Source organism: Lepeophtheirus salmonis, chromosome 6 (genome assembly GCF_016086655.4).
Source record: "Lepeophtheirus salmonis chromosome 6, UVic_Lsal_1.4, whole genome shotgun sequence".
In the NCBI taxonomy this organism is placed as follows: domain Eukaryota; kingdom Metazoa; phylum Arthropoda; class Copepoda; order Siphonostomatoida; family Caligidae; genus Lepeophtheirus; species Lepeophtheirus salmonis.
In genome coordinates this window covers 10,657,604-10,674,237 of record NC_052136.2, presented here as the reverse complement: position 1 = coordinate 10,674,237, position 16,634 = coordinate 10,657,604, and the positions used below count along the sequence as shown (strand labels likewise).

Sequence of the window (16,634 nt, the reverse complement as noted above, 5' to 3'; positions counted from 1 at the left end):
TTCCAAACAAGAGTTTGCAAGTCTCAAAATTTGTAAAAATATCCCTTTTAATTTATAATATATTGTATTAAATATATAAATTGTATATAAAAAAATTGATAACTATTAAAAAAATTTTAAAGTGCATAGCTATGCTCAAATAAATGAATAAACTTTTAACAAAATTTCAAACATCTATACTCAAACAATTAAGTTTTTTAGAAAAAAAAAAAGTCTACAGCTATTTATAAAAAAAAAAATATTTCATAAAAATATTCAATTATATAATTTAAAAAAAATTAAATTTTAAATTAGAGAAAAAAAAATAAAGATTAAGTTTTCTAATAAACAACAAACATTCCTTAATTTGGGGACTTCAGCCCACCCTCTGTGGACACCCCTGACTTATGTTACACTTGTAAATTATTCCTTCAAAATTTAATGTAACCCTTTGAGTGCCTACAAGTATCCCAAGGAGTATGCTTACCCCCATTGAGAAACACTGATCTATATCATCATGAGCATTGTTTGAAAAAAAAGGTCAAATAAAATTATATATTCCCTGAATAAATAATATTTAAACTTGTTTTAATAAAAAAGTAGGAAAATCTAAACTTTGGTCTAAGGCTAACACACATAAATATTCATAAATCGAAAATTTTAGTATTAAAACTTTATTTAGGCATAAGTTATAAACATAATAAAATCCATAAAGTTTATATCAAAAAGACATACATTAGTACTCTTAGCAATTTCGGTCAAATAAGAGAAAAATAAATAAATGACAAACCAGCCACTTAAGTCACTAAAATATTTATATTTTGTTAAAAAAGAAAAGTAGTATTTGACTACAAACTAGCATATTTTTCTTTTCATTATTTACTTACCCGAGGTAATTAAACGTAAACACTTCCATATTGCCGAGACTCACTCAAAAGCCAGATTCAATTTTAAACTTATATTGTGTTTAGAAAGTTGTTATCAGAGAGTGAGTTAAGCTCTCCGGATTACATTCCAAGACCAGTGTGAGGTCGTCGGCTAAAATTATTTCTAAGTTTTGTTTAATTATCTGAGACCTATTATCTGGTCATTACTTATTAGTTTGTTATGTAGGTTATTGGCTACCATAAGAGTTAGGTTAGGGAGAAGCAATCTCCTTATTTACATCCTCTTGTATTATGTAACCAGGATTAGCCCCCCATCTCAATTTTGGATGTAAGCTACATGACAAATGAGAGTAACAATCAAATGCACAAAATATATATCTGATTAGTTGCCGACGTAAATAACCTAGAGAGACCTAGTCAAAAGCTTTCTGAAAATCCATTTAAGATACTATAAGTCTTTGTTTCTAATTTTCTAATTTGCGGATAGATTTCTGGATTACGAGAGGAATTTATTTTGCTAGTTTTGTTTTTATAAAACGTTCAGAATAATGTTTGGGAGTACATTTGGCAATCACATATTTAGTATGCCTGCTATTATTTTAGTTGAAGAGTTATTTAGAGTAATTTGTCTTTAACTACTTATAGCTAAAATATATTTTATTTTTTCAGGGACCAAGATCAAAGTCCTGGAATGATTGAGCATCGGCTGAAATAACAATTTTGTTTTAATAATATAGAAGGTTAATCCTATACAAATCCATAGTGTTACTGATTGTTTTTCATGAGCACAATCAATTGTAACTACTCAATACTTATATTAATTCATATATGTTCTAAATAAAGAAAAATTAATTACAAGAATTCCAGAAAAATAAATAAATATGTTGGGATTAGTACTTTATTTTTTAGAGCGCTCACTAAATAATACAAGCAAAAATCATTTATATATACTAGTGTTTGTATTCAATTCAAATCTTTATATATACATGAAATACACATGAATCATGAATTCTCGTACATAACTGACCAATAAAAAAACCCAGAAAGAGTGTTCTTCTTATACATACACATTCCAGCCATAATTCATTAATACTACTACAGTATTATAGCTTATATCAAAAATAGGTATATGATATACATCATGAAGCACTATATACAATTCACCCTGTATATACATTCGATGCTATATGCACATTCCTGCAACACTACTATGATATTTCTTTTATCGAAATATTTTTATGATAAACATAGTAAAACACTCACTACAGTGCACCCTGTGACTTATTTTCATATATTCAGACAGACAGAAAGACAAACTTTGGTTTATTATTATGGATGTTTTTACTGGTTTAAATTTAAGTTTTATTTTTATTATGTTCAAGATTGAATTGCTCAACGTGCAATTTGTCGTCCTGAAATTTTGGAGACTCAGGCAAGCTCTTTACCTAATTTTTATATATTTCCACTCCTGAAGGAATATTCTTAAAAAATGAGGTTGACTTTTCTTTTTCTCCTAACATATTCCCGTCATGTGAGATTAAATTATTCGTGATTAATTGAGTTCTTAAAAATTCGATGGTGTTGTAGATGTAGATGATTAAAATACTTTTTAAAAATAAATTTTTAAACTATGAAAAAAATTATAGCTAATTTTAGTTTTTAATATAACCTGTTAACAGAACAGCGTTATTTATTTTAAATATATACAGATGGGTAGCTCTTATATCCCTCTCCCCTTCTAGGACTTGCCATGTTTACACTTCATTGATAAAGATAGACATTCGTAAGATATATTGGTAAATAATATATAATTTGATAAACGGAAGAGCTTTTTTTTTGTATCAAAACTTTTATATTTATAAAATATATGCATATTTTTCTGAACGATATAAATACAATCAACGACATTCGTGATTCTTCCTCCACTGAGCGAAAAAGACAAAAAAAAATATAAATATTTTGCGTGCTTTCAAGAAGGAGAAGCGATTTTTCTAGAGGAAATGAATGGTTGGAATGGGGGGGGAGGAGGGGGAAGAGAGGGGGCTATCAACTACTGATATAGTAAAAAATATTCTCCGTAAGAGAAGAAACTTTGACTCAAGTACCAACAACTAATTAAATATATTTTTCAGTACAGAATTATACGTTTGACTGAAATATTGATGGACACCCATTTATTGATTTTAACCAGTAAAGAGCCAATGGGGTATTCATAGATCAACTCGTTATTCAAAAATCAACCTCTTGTAGAGAAGGTAACATTTATTAGAATAAAATATTTTTTTAATCTAAGAGATTTTAAAACTAAGTATATATATTTTTTAATAAAACACCATTTACAAAAAAATTATTAAACAGAAGCTATATTTTTGAGATTTTTGGAGTATCACAATTCAACTCAAATTCTATAAGCTAACAATTTTAATAATAAAACAATTTCTTTGTCTACAGTACTTTATAAACTAGGTATATATTTTTTTTAAATAAAACACCATTTACAAGAAATTATTTTTACAAAAGCAATATTTTAAGATTTTTGGAATATCATTATTCAACTCATCAGGACCCTTCGAAACATATTGAGAACATGTTGCCTCAATTAAGCAAATTTGTAATACTCATTGTCATGTCACATTTGAATATACATATACTCAAAGCTAAATTAAATTGAAAGGTATCAAATAACAATGACTAAGTATTTTCAACACTGTCGAACCAATATGTAAATTTTCTGCACATATTATAAAAAGAAGACCAATGACATTTGCAACACGTGACAATTACACAGTCTATTTTTCATACACATCAAAAAACTTAAATTCATAATATTTACATCATAATTGCATTATAATATAAAGATTCTTGTGGAAAAAAATAGTTATTTTAAGCCTTTCTTTGGGATATTGGATAAAAACTGTTTCTAATTGGTAAAATCAATATCTTTAATGATCATTTTCTTTTGTAATAAAAAGTTATTTTTTCCAATCTTTCCTCTAACTAATATTATTTGAATTATGGTTAATTTTATCATTACTTGTTATAATTTCATGAAAATTCAAAACTCACTCTTTAAGGAAAGAATGAGCTATTGTAACACATAGTACACAGGGAAAATTTTAAACAAATGCTGAAACTGGCAATTTTTTAATTTTTTTATAATTAAACTTCAAATGAAGCATAGTTTTTTGGAATGAGTTTATCCGATCGATAATACGGATCAGTCATTTATTATAATAATCTTATTATACTTAAACTTCATACTATAACGTATTGAAATTTAATAAGTCAACATCATCTAAAAATATGTTATTTATTCGTCAAAAAAGATTATCTAGTCTAACTATATAATATGTTACTCAAATTTTATAATTTTATTTCGCCAACTTTTTTTGGCTACTGGTACAGTGACAACTTTTGACAGTCACCATTAAATGCCATTTTAGAGGTAAATTATTCACGGATAAAACATTAAATAAAATTCGAAAAATAGAAAATGTGTTAAAATTTGGTTAATCTAAGTTCAACCAGCTCAGAGTAATTGAGCCAAAAATATAATATTGTTCTTTGTCTGTTCTACGTATTCATCTATATTTGATAAATACATATTTTACATTATTAGCCTTGCAAAATTAACACACATGGATAATAAATTCATTGAATTTGATTTGCAGACGTACAATGGCTATTATAATTTTAACGGATCGAACTATTTTTTATTGAATGATAGTTATTTTTTTATCAGATAACAAATAATTTGTATTTTTTTAGACAAAATATAACTCATACTTAATATAACATTTTGCAAGATCTAAATATTTTTACAAAGATACATTTAGCAAATTTACGATAAAAAAATCTTTTCTTTGTTATTCAATCAAAATGGCAACAAGACTTATTAGAAAATAAACAAAAAAAATAATATTTTGAATAAATTTATTAACCATTTTGAAACGATACAGTATTTTTTCCTTGAGTAATTCATTTATATATATAACGTAGACTTTATACGTAAAAATTTAATGAAAATGTTTGACTAATAAAGTAACAACTTACAAAGTTATATTTCATACTATATCAAGAAAAAAGTATATTCAAAACAAAATGCCTATAAAAATTCTCTGTCAATATGGAATTTATAAGTAAAATTACGTTTGATATATATATATATTTGTAAAATAACGATTATCCAGTTGAATTTAAATATATACGTGATTTTGAATTTTAACTGCAGGTAAACAAATTCTTAAAAATATGAATACTTTTGTGTTTCACTACTGAAAATCTTATAGCTTTTAACAATGGATAAATATGTTTTAGTAAATTTTTATATTACACTTCAACTAGATAAATAGTTATTAAAGTTAAGGCTCTTATTTTAAGAATAATGAGTCATAAATTAATTCATCGTTTCAATTATGTATTTTAGAAACAGTACATTGCTGATTCCAAATAAACTTAGGACATGCACAACACCAATTACTTTATATTTTATAAAATATTTATGGATATACAATATGCAAATTCGTAAAATTTTAAAGTGATATTTCATATTCTTTAAATTTCATGACGGTTTGTTTATTGTTTTAGTTAAAAAAAAAATATGACGCTATCCCCATAATTGATTTTTTATGAAATAATAATTAGCTACATGTATCTGTCAAACCAATGAAGTAATATATTTGAAAAATTATAAATAGGCATATTTTGAATTGTTATATTTATAACTAAATTGAATACATTCAATACTAAGTAAAATATATCTATTTTTAAAGTTGTAATTCCATCTCAAGAAAAACAAAAATTAGGCAAAGTAAACCATGGGAAACGATAATGCCAGTTTTGCCAAAAAATGAAAGGATTCAAAATTTTTAGGGATTATATATGTTTAGAAGATAAACTTAGAAAAAATGTTATAGGCATTCCAATGGATTCAAAATTTAAACTTATTTTAATAAAATGGGTTATCACACATAACTCATTTTGAACTACTTAAAAACATACAAAATAGTTATTACTTATATATTGAGCATATGGAATGTTCAAAATAACTTCATTGATTCATAATAGAGATATGAACTTATAAAGTTAGAAATATTAAATATCCTCAAAATATGGGATTACTTCTCTCTATTTACTATTATGGTGGGTTGACCTAGGCCACAAAGTACTTATGAGGGTTTTTTTTATGAAAATGATTCATTTAATTATTCTTTTTTTTGCAATTTTTTTTATAGAAAACTAATTTTTAAACTTTTTGATAAAATTTGGTAAAATATGTACTTATCTTTGAAAAAACGTCACCAAAAGGTCACCAAGGTCAACTTAATCCAATTTGCACTTTTTGTTTACGTTTGCAAAAATATAAATTTTTGATTTAATAGCTTTTTATTGTTTTTCTTTTTGATTTCTTCTCTTTTCAATGTGACTACTGAGGCATACAACAGTAAATACAAAGTCATAATTATGTAACTTTTACTGTGTTGAACACACGCAATCTCATCAACAACTTATGAGTACTAATTTGTTTATTCAAATTGTTAATTTTTTTATTCAAAATAAAAAAATCAACGTTTTACTTTAAGAATAACAAATTTTATCTTTTTGAAACTCCAAATTCAGAGTTGTTAAGATTTTTTTTTAAATAAGTTTTTATGCTTTCTTAATTTATCTAAATTTCTTACAAGTTTTTTTGGTAACTAAACTAATATTTACTTGTGCAAAATGAATTAAATATCAAAAATATAGTACAAAATTAAAATAATGTAATTATTATTAGAGTTCAACTGTTTATCATGTATATAAATAGGCTTTATTGTTAGATATTATTTTACCAGTTTAATTGTCTGTATTATAAAAAGTTGTTAAATAACAGAGGGTTAAAGACGTTGATCTATCCCAAAATATTTTTTTAAGGGAGACAAAATTAAGCAATAATACATATTTAAAGACATAAAAGAAAAATGACGAATAAAAGACGCTAGATTTTGACAATTTAGAGAGTGATTTCCACCTTATTTTTTAAACAATGGTCATGTTGTAAATATTTTACAAGTATATTTATTACTAGTTTAACTTTTTTATTGAGATATTTAATTTTTTCCCCAAAAATTGATATTATAAACTAAATTTGACATTCATTCGATGAAATTGATGTTAGCTCTGACAACACATTCACAACGTCCCAAGAAACGTCTCACTGCCTTCTTGACCGCTCTACAGGGTAAAGTAAGAAATTACCTCCTAATCACAGCTTTTAGGGATCTTGTGATTCTGTGTTTTCTGAAATAAAGTATTCTAAAATGTTCAATTCCGGCGATTTAAAAGACCTAATGCTGTGCAGGATATACATCCCATTCTTTGAATCAAGAAAATTGAGTGTTCTTTTGCCTGTGTGACAGGGTGCTCCGTCTTGTAAATAAAATAATAGTCGGTCTATTATAATGCTGCAAATCCAAGAAACACGTTAGTGCGCTGAACATTAATATTGACCTTTGCGTTGACCTTCAATCCCTGCTTAAAGATTAAAGGATACATAATGGTACCATAGCTACCACCATAACTTGCTGTAAATACTTGGGTTTCATGATCCTAATAATGTTTTACTAAAAATTTGGTCAAACATTAATTGTTCTTCGATACATGATATATATCATGATAAAATACAGCAACCACTCAATAAGTAACTAATTTATGCAACATAATTATAACATTTGATTAACTTTATAAGCACTACATCTGTATAAACCATTCAATGTGAAATTATTTATATTAATAAATTATACTTCTCATATTATTGCTCAAGTCTATAAATCTTTTACTTTTTTTTTACAGTGAGATTTTTCTTTTACCTTATTATTATTAAAGTTTTTTAAAAATCAGAATTTGAAGATGTTACATATCATATAACATTTTTAAATAACAAAACTAGTACAAATTTAAAAAGAATTTAATAACACAGCTCAATAGTTAGCAATGGATGTTTTAAATTAATCCTACAGTTAATTATTAAACTAACTGCAATATCAAATAGAAAAATCTTCACGACGATTTTTGACCAAATTTTGTCTGGTAACAAAGCTCAAAACTCTGTGTGGATGAAGTTACAGATATAAAATTACATTTTTGAGTTTTCCCATGGAAAAAATTGAGGCATAACAAATTTGAAAAAAACCTTTTTTCAAATAACGATTTAAATTATTCTGCAAAAGTTGTATTGTAGTAAGAAAAATATTCATTGTTGAACAATGTGAACTTTGATTTGACTATATCGATCAATTTTGAAACAAGTACAAAAGTCATTAATTTAGAACTAAATAAAGTATTTTTTTATACATATAAAAATTTCTATACATTTGGTGCCTTCAAAATGAACATAAATCAAAACTTTATTTTTAAAGTGATCTGTTGGAGCAAAAAGTAAGGAAAAGTAAGGAAGTTTTATACGTTCCATATCTTTTTTTTGGTAATGTTCGAAAGAAACCTTGACAATTTTACGAAGGAAAGATTAAAATATTACCTAGAAGCTTTGTATCATTGAAACTTTGCATAAGTTGTATTGTAGGAATACAACTTTAGCAGACTAGCCATAATCTAAAGTTGATAAGCAAATTGCTCTAATGTACAGTTATTTAGATTCATTAACTAATAGAAGTCAAATATATTTATGTTGATCTACCTTTTTTTTATTGTTTCGCACGTTATTTATTGGTTTTGTTGATTATAATTAGATATAATAAATCAGGACTTGACGGAAAAGCCTGATTTATATCTTTTTTTTAGACTGCTTCAACACTAATGAATATGTCTGTCTCAACACCAAACTTTATCTGTATTTTAGTACTATGTATTGAAGTTGGTTTGGAGAAAAATATTTGACCTAATATAAGATTAAAGGAGAGAGGGGAGAAAAGATTGATTTGCAACGCAGACCTAGGAATGATCCAACAATAAAATTTATACATAAATATATAAAAAATTGGGACCAAAACTTGAAGCGAAACATAATTACAAATTTTCGCATGTTATTTTTAATTAAAGGGATTCATTACCCAACTGAAACAACAGTGAACAAATTTTGTTTTTATACCTTGCCTCTATGTGCAAAAATATTGGTATAACATCAAATGAGCAATAGATCCCCTTCATGTCGGTGTCATGAAGGCTGTACAGACTGTTGGCATCTCCATCAGGACTATCTACAAAATCAATAAATCCTTTACAGGTCATATGATCAAGAGAAATAAGAATTTATGTAGTAATAATATGACGGACTTCTGGCCATCCTCCATGGGACTCTTCTCCAGCCCTGACTTCAATCCCTTGGAGTTTGCATTTTGAGACATCTTGAAGAAAAATGTCTCCTGCACCTCACAACAGAATTTTTATTATGACACCGTTGTACGTCATGTACAAGCCTTCGTTATCAAGAGCTTCCAATCTGTTTGCCGGCATGTTCAGGATATTATTGCTTATGAAGGAGTACATCTTTAATAAAAATATGGCTAAATTTAGTTTCCAAACATCTGTAATTATGAGTTGTCTTTTTTTAATTTCGTAAAAATTACGTTTTTGTTAATTTTTTCATGCAGGTTTGGGCCCCATTGACAATTTAGACGCTGGAAGAGATACAAAAAACTATATCACTATAACTAAAGATGAAAATTACATATATATATATAAATTATGGGATGTTGTTCTTTTGACATAAGACGTTATATATATCATATTCTGAAAGGATTCTCAATTTTTTATCATAGTTTTGTATATACATTGTACATACATTAGATCATCTCTGAAACATTAAGCCTAGCTCAGGCTGAGAAATAATTTAGAAAAACTCCTGCAAGTATAGGATTTGTGAATCAATATGCCAATATACAAACCTTAATTGCTTTAAATAGAGAGGTTAATTCAAATATATTTTTGTATATTTAAAAAAATTAAATAAATTCTTACTCAAAATTAATACTTTATAGATCCATCGGAAAAACATTTCAAAAATTAAAGAATACCTCATTTTTAGATTTCAGCAAATCAAAAAATAAACTACGTAGATTTTATTAAAAAAATTAAATCAATTCTTTGTACAACTTTGATTTCTCAATTACTTTTACGTTAATAAACCTGGTAACAAAGTGTTGGGTATAATTTTGATAAAAATCTAAGGAGTTACTTAACACACGTATTGATACTACTCTGTTAATACATTAGTGTCAATGTGACCTTATCAGATTCGGATTAAATAAAATATTTTACAAATTATTAAAAAAATTATCTAATTTGGACTTGTGCAAATTGAGAACTAGCAATTTAACTTGAACAAAACTTAAATTTCTGGAAATTTATTTTTGTCCAATAGAAAAAATCGAATAACTTATATCATCTACTTTCAACGTATCATTATTTACAGGAGATTTCTTCACTTAAACTCAATACTCAGCGATTTGCAGGGACACATTTTATAAACATGTAATTTAAAAAAATATATAAACGGCATAATTACAAGTACTTACCTTCATAATCTCAAATATCATCACCGTTATTAACCTCAATATAATATAATTTAATATATACATATGTTTAAGTATATTTTTACAAATAAAATAACACTATTTATAAACTTTTATATGGCTTTATTCTTCTGTTAATCAAACATAGACTTAACAGCATGGATATTTGTGCATCATATAATTACAAAGAATGTTTTTTATAAAGAAGCGGTATGCATCTACGGTAGAAAAATGATTTTATACCAGTGTTGTGTCCAATTGTATGGAGTTGATAAAAAAATAAATGTTTAAGAAAATACTGTTAGCTTTTTGTACAAAAAAGCTTTCAAAAATTACACAAATAAAAATTGTCCAGTTTTCAATAATACTACCGGATGGTTCATTAAAATCTGAACACTTTGTATTTTATCTTCAACAACATATAATTTATTAATCAAAAATAGAATTTAAACAAAATTAATACTATAAATAGATGTTTAACTGAACTTTCTTAATCATAAGGATAGCCTCCCTTCACGGCAATCATGGCTTCCAGGCATCTGCAGAAGGCCTGACACATACTGTAATTGTACTTGATTGATATTGCGTCCAGTGCTGGGTGATATTAGCTTTAGATGCCACGGTATTGGGACCACGGGTACTGCAGATTTTCCTCTCGACATACATCCAAAAGTTGTAGTCAAGGAGGTTGTCATTAGGGCTGTAGGGGGCGAAAATGTTTTGGCAAGTAGGAAATTTTATTGGCCAACCAATCCTATACCTTTTTCAGGTGTGTGCAGACGCACCATCCTCCCGGAAAAGTGTATTTCCATCAAAAGAGGTTCCTTCCTAACAGAGACCCCAAAGCCCAAATACATGGCGGAGAAAGGATCTATGTCGTATGAAGTGTCCTCATTGATTTAACAATGTCTCCAAAGCTTAATTACCTGTCATTCGTCTGTTCCTCATACTTCTCCAGGTCCAGGTCTTCTCGTCGCTGAAGAGGATGTCTGACAATTTGAAAATATACTCAAAAGTGATGCACGGTAATAAATGTTATTTGAGAGGAATTTAGGATAGGCTTATAAAATCTGAGGTGTCAAAGATCGCAGCTAAATAATGAAGGACGAAATATGACATGATGAGTCAGGTATTACCTTAGTCAAAAAAATAACTTACTCCATGGCAGAGCTTTATCAACACACGCCTAATTAAAGTCACATTCATAATATTTTATTTGTATAGTGTACTTCCCTTTTATTTTATTATTTAATATTAGATTCACCACTCTTGTTGTTAAAAATGAGTCCTTAGTATATATTTTATAGTGTGTAGTTGTATGAGTTTATTTTTATATCAGATTTTTTTACATATCATACGGGGAGAAAACTGGGACCTAGAGGAAGACCATTTACCATGATTTACATTGTATTAATGTATGGAAGCATACATTAATACAATGTAAATCGTCTTTTTCAAGGCCCCAGTCTACTCCCCAATGGCCTTTTGAGACAATCCCGCTCGGAGGGGAGCTACAATTTCAATACTCTTATTGTACTGTATGCTCATGGTGGCGACCACGACAATGGTTTTTAGCAAACTACAGCCAATTATGTGTTCTACAACATTGCTCATAGTTAAATTGTACAAAATGAATTTTAAACTCTTAAAATTGGCATATTAAAGATGAGTAAATAATAATGATTACCCTGGTATATACATCTGTGTTATCCTTTATTATTATGAAATTCACACTCGAAGCTATTTAAAATATGTATTTTTAAAAGTAGCAAATACAATTCACAATTAAAACGTCAAATATCCATAAGGAACATTGGACTTTGATCAACATAAAAAGTTAGTTTATTTGAGCAATATATTTGTAGAAATTTAGTGGTGGGGATCAATTGTAAATAAAACAATAGGAAATGTCAAAGTCAAATCAGTATTTAAAAAATATTAAAAATTGGAAAGAAATTGATTAAAGGGATTTAAATATGCATACATTGATATGGAAATTCATACATTGCTTATATTATCTAACTTATGGCTTAAAAGAAATAGTAGTTTATTCTATGATTTAATTACACCCTCACCTACTTTCTTTAACCCATTCTAAAACTTAAAGGGAGATTTTCGTAATAAACAAAAATTATTTGATTATTTGTTATGTATTTTTTTTGCACGATGTGTTTTCAATTCTTGTTGGTTCAATGATTTCATTGGTAGATTCCATATGATACTATAAATATAAATGTTCATGTATAAGACTATTTACAGTGATGAATTATATATGTATACTCATTGTCTAAAATACTAAATAGAAACGAATATTACAGTATGTAGAGAATAGATTATTTATTAACAAATAAATTATAATCTAAAAAGACATGTCCTATACAGAATAAGACATTTATCACTCGTTTTCTATTTCCCCTTTTTCGTCTTCATTTTAAGATGGATATATAACAAGATAAAAAAGTCAATATTTTTTTCATTGGTTGTGCACGATGTATTTACAATTTTTTTTGGTTGAATGATTTCATTGTTAGATTTCAATTAAAAGCAGTAATTACCTGATAATGATATATTGTTTTATAAAGAATGTTGAAGATGGAATACAAAAAAATTTCCGATGTAAAAATAATTTTTTCAAGGATATTTTTTGGTATTTTACCATTTGCATCCCATTTCAGTGTGTTTTTAGGCACTGTATAACCTTTTCCTAGACATTATTGATAAAAATATTCTATTCTTAGATATGTTATCGAAATTAAATTCATATTATATTCATTGTTATTTGAATAATTTAGTGAAACATACTTGCAAATGTTGCTAAAAAATTACTAATGAATAATTAATACCAAATTTTAATGCAATTATTTTATATATTTTTTACTTTATATATTTTGTGTGAAAATCTTCAAAGCAACTAGCATATAATTAAACATAACATCTGTTGCAATTAACTTTCACGATGACATTGTATGAAGATTATTTTCACTATATGACTCTTAGGGAAGTCAAAATTTTATAGATCTTTGTGTATGATAATAAAAAATACAGATATATTTTGGCAACTTTTTTATATACATGTATCCACTGACAGAAATCATTGTAAAATCTTTAGTGATTTATGGTCATAATACGTTTGAATTATGAAAATAAAGATGAATAACACCTAAAAGTACTTATATATTTCAGATTACTAACTTAAATATTTTTTTGATACATATATTCACGAGGGTTTGACAATATTACATCCTTAATGGTTAGCACCATCGTATCTAATAATGCCACAAGGCTGCGTCGGAAGCGTTTCGAAATCAAATATAATTCAGCTCATAATATGGCAAAATGAGTAATGATAACCAACAATTTTTTGAACAATAATTCAAACTATTGATAATCTCCTTGCCCCTAAGATATTGATTACAATGTGTCATATAACTAATTTAATTATATAGAATTTTTCTTTGTAAACGTGTATTGCTCATAAATTCAATGTTATATACGTAGATAAAAGTTCAAATTAAAATATCATTAACAATTTGATCTTTTTAAATTGTAAAATAAGGTGTATTCTTTAATTTTTTATACGATATAAAGCTATTAGAAATATTACCTTACAATACTTTACTCAATATTTATATGATTGCTAACATTAGGAATTGTAATCAAGATAACAAAATAAATTCTTTAAATGCTGCATCATTTATTAACTCTCATTTTCATCTATATTGTTCGTCCAGTCAAAGTATGTTTCTAAATCGTGAATATACGCTAAATTATTATTTAAAAAAATGCTCTAATGGGTAATTATTATTATATTCAAATATATTGAGTAATTTCTTTGTTCCACAGCTTAAATAACTATAACAAATGTTGGTCTTATGTGGTAGGCAAAAATCTTCTTAAATAATGTTTTATTGACGCAACTCCAAAATCTTCAATATTACAGTATATATTTTATATTAAATTTGTTCAAACTATAGTATAATGAAAATTTTATTTTCTCTGTATAAGTTAATGTTTGTTAGTGAAACTATGATAAAGTCGCTAAAGTAACGTATTTTGGATAAAAATTAGGGATAATTTGTCGTAGAGAATATATGTAATATGGACTTAAATTTAAAAAAGTGATGCAAACTAGTTTTTGTGTTTTGACGGTCCACTACTTTTCAATTCCAAATTTGAAAAGCCGTTTATTAACTCCAAGTTTTTTTTCTCTTCAAAATAACAATTATTTGAGGGTGCAGTGAATCAGAATATCAACAATTTTAGAATTGGAATTGATTGTTCTTGTTAGCAGATTAGTCTTTCATTATATGATTCTGACTGTGAGGCAAGTTGACATTTATTTCCGTTTTTATAAAAGTAGGTTTATCATCCATACGAGCACACACAAGTTTCAAATAAAATTCAATGTAGTACAAAAGAAACAGGCGACGATTTGCTTCGAAGTGCTTCTTCCACGAACAACTTTTGTTGGAGTTGGCTCGTCATGGAATACCCACACGATCGATTGTTGTTTTGTTTTGGACTTATACGAATAGATCCATGATTCGTCACCTGTGACGATCTTATAAACGTCTTTTGAAGCACTGTGAGCTTATTTTTTTAACATTTATTTGCACCAATCGATACAACCCTTTCTTTGGACTATTTTCAAATTATGCGGGATCCAACAAGAACAAATCTATTTTACAGCCAGGTGTAAATGCAATATCGAATGTATGCTGGTGGAAGAAATTCCCAAGGAAGCTTTAATCTCCCGATATGTCACATGACGATCTTGCATTATCACTTCACGCACGGGCTCAATGTTATCTTGCACAACGGCCGTTTTTGGACGACTTTCACAGAATTTGTTTTTGAGCGAGCGTCAGGCACGATCGAATTCACTGAACAGTTTTTCAGAGTGATATAAGATGGTGTTTCATTACCTCTATACTCGACGCAAGAAGATTCAATGCTGAACCAGCCAAGCGCAATACTACCCAAAAGACGTTAGTAGTATACACTTACACCTTATACAGTTAAATATAATATGTATTAGATAACATGATATTTGTGTTTATTTTCCTACTACAAAAGCTGAGCTAAGTCATTTGAGCTAAGCTGCTCTTCTTAAATACATTCTTCAAATTATCAGGATAATGACTTTAATTTTAAATTGGTCTTATTTTTATTTTTACATACATGCAGATTATATTTTATGCTTCAGTGGTTATGACTGTGATTGAAGTAAAAAATATATAACGAATAGAATTATTTTTTACCATTATGTGTAATATCTTCTAATTCCTTACTATAGTAGTATTTGGATCAAATAATTTCAAGTTTTGTAGTGTATAGAAGATGTATAATTTTCAACTTGAAGCAATACCTATGATTCAACAAGACTTTTACAATACAGAATAAGACATCTCCCACTCTCCTTTCAACTTCTGTTTTTATGTTTATCGTGGGAATAAATTTAAAACAAGGATGCATAAAAAGGCTTCATTGAAGCCGCAATAAATTACGATATAGTTTGTTGATTACTCCAAAAAAAATTATGTATTTGATAAAGTTATAATTTACATTTGAGGTAAAAATATGATAGAAACAAGATATATCAATGATATTCTATATTTTTGGGTATATTAACACGTCCAAAAATAACCAATGAGTTTATTATGCATTTTAAAATAAATAAAAGTTTTATAATATGGCAAAAATTAAAAAAAACAACAAAAAAACAATATAAAACACTTAAATATTCATAATTATAGAAAAAAGAAAAAGTTAATAATATTGTTTGTATAAAGTATTATATTGTTCAAAGATCGTTAGCTTGAAGTGTTTTTTTTACTGTCAAGTATTGTTATATTTATAGCAAATAATATGGTACTTTCATATATATTTCCAAAATTAAGAACACCTAAAAAACAATTCACAATACGCTGTTCAATGGCATTTCTGATTATATTCTAGAATATCATTCTTTCTTTGTTTTTTTGTAGAAATATATGAAACTGCTAATTATATTCTATCTTTAATATGAAAAATAAAATATATATATTTACTTAAAAGACAATTAAAAAGTCGAATAGAGTCATAGTGTATTATAATATGTAATTATATTTCATTAATGGAACTCTTTCTGACAAATTAAAAGAACATTTACACCATTTATTAAAATTTATTATATATTATATAATCCTTTTATTGTAAAAAAATGACACTTTATCAATAATTTTTTTAGTATTTGTTTAAGCTTCATAGTCATAAAAAA

The 16,634-nt window shown here is 26.9% G+C and overlaps 1 protein-coding gene across 1 annotated transcript in view; it reads left to right on the top strand.

The window, feature by feature from the left end:
• Positions 1–2,926: 2,926 nt before the first annotated feature.
• LOC121120870 (FMRFamide receptor) overlaps positions 2,927–16,634 on the top strand; it is a 62,347-nt gene continuing 48,639 nt past the window's right edge. The window contains exon 1 of the mRNA XM_040715765.2: positions 2,927–3,121. The gene's annotated coding sequence lies outside the window, so the exon portion shown is untranslated. The remainder of the gene's footprint in view (positions 3,122–16,634) is intronic.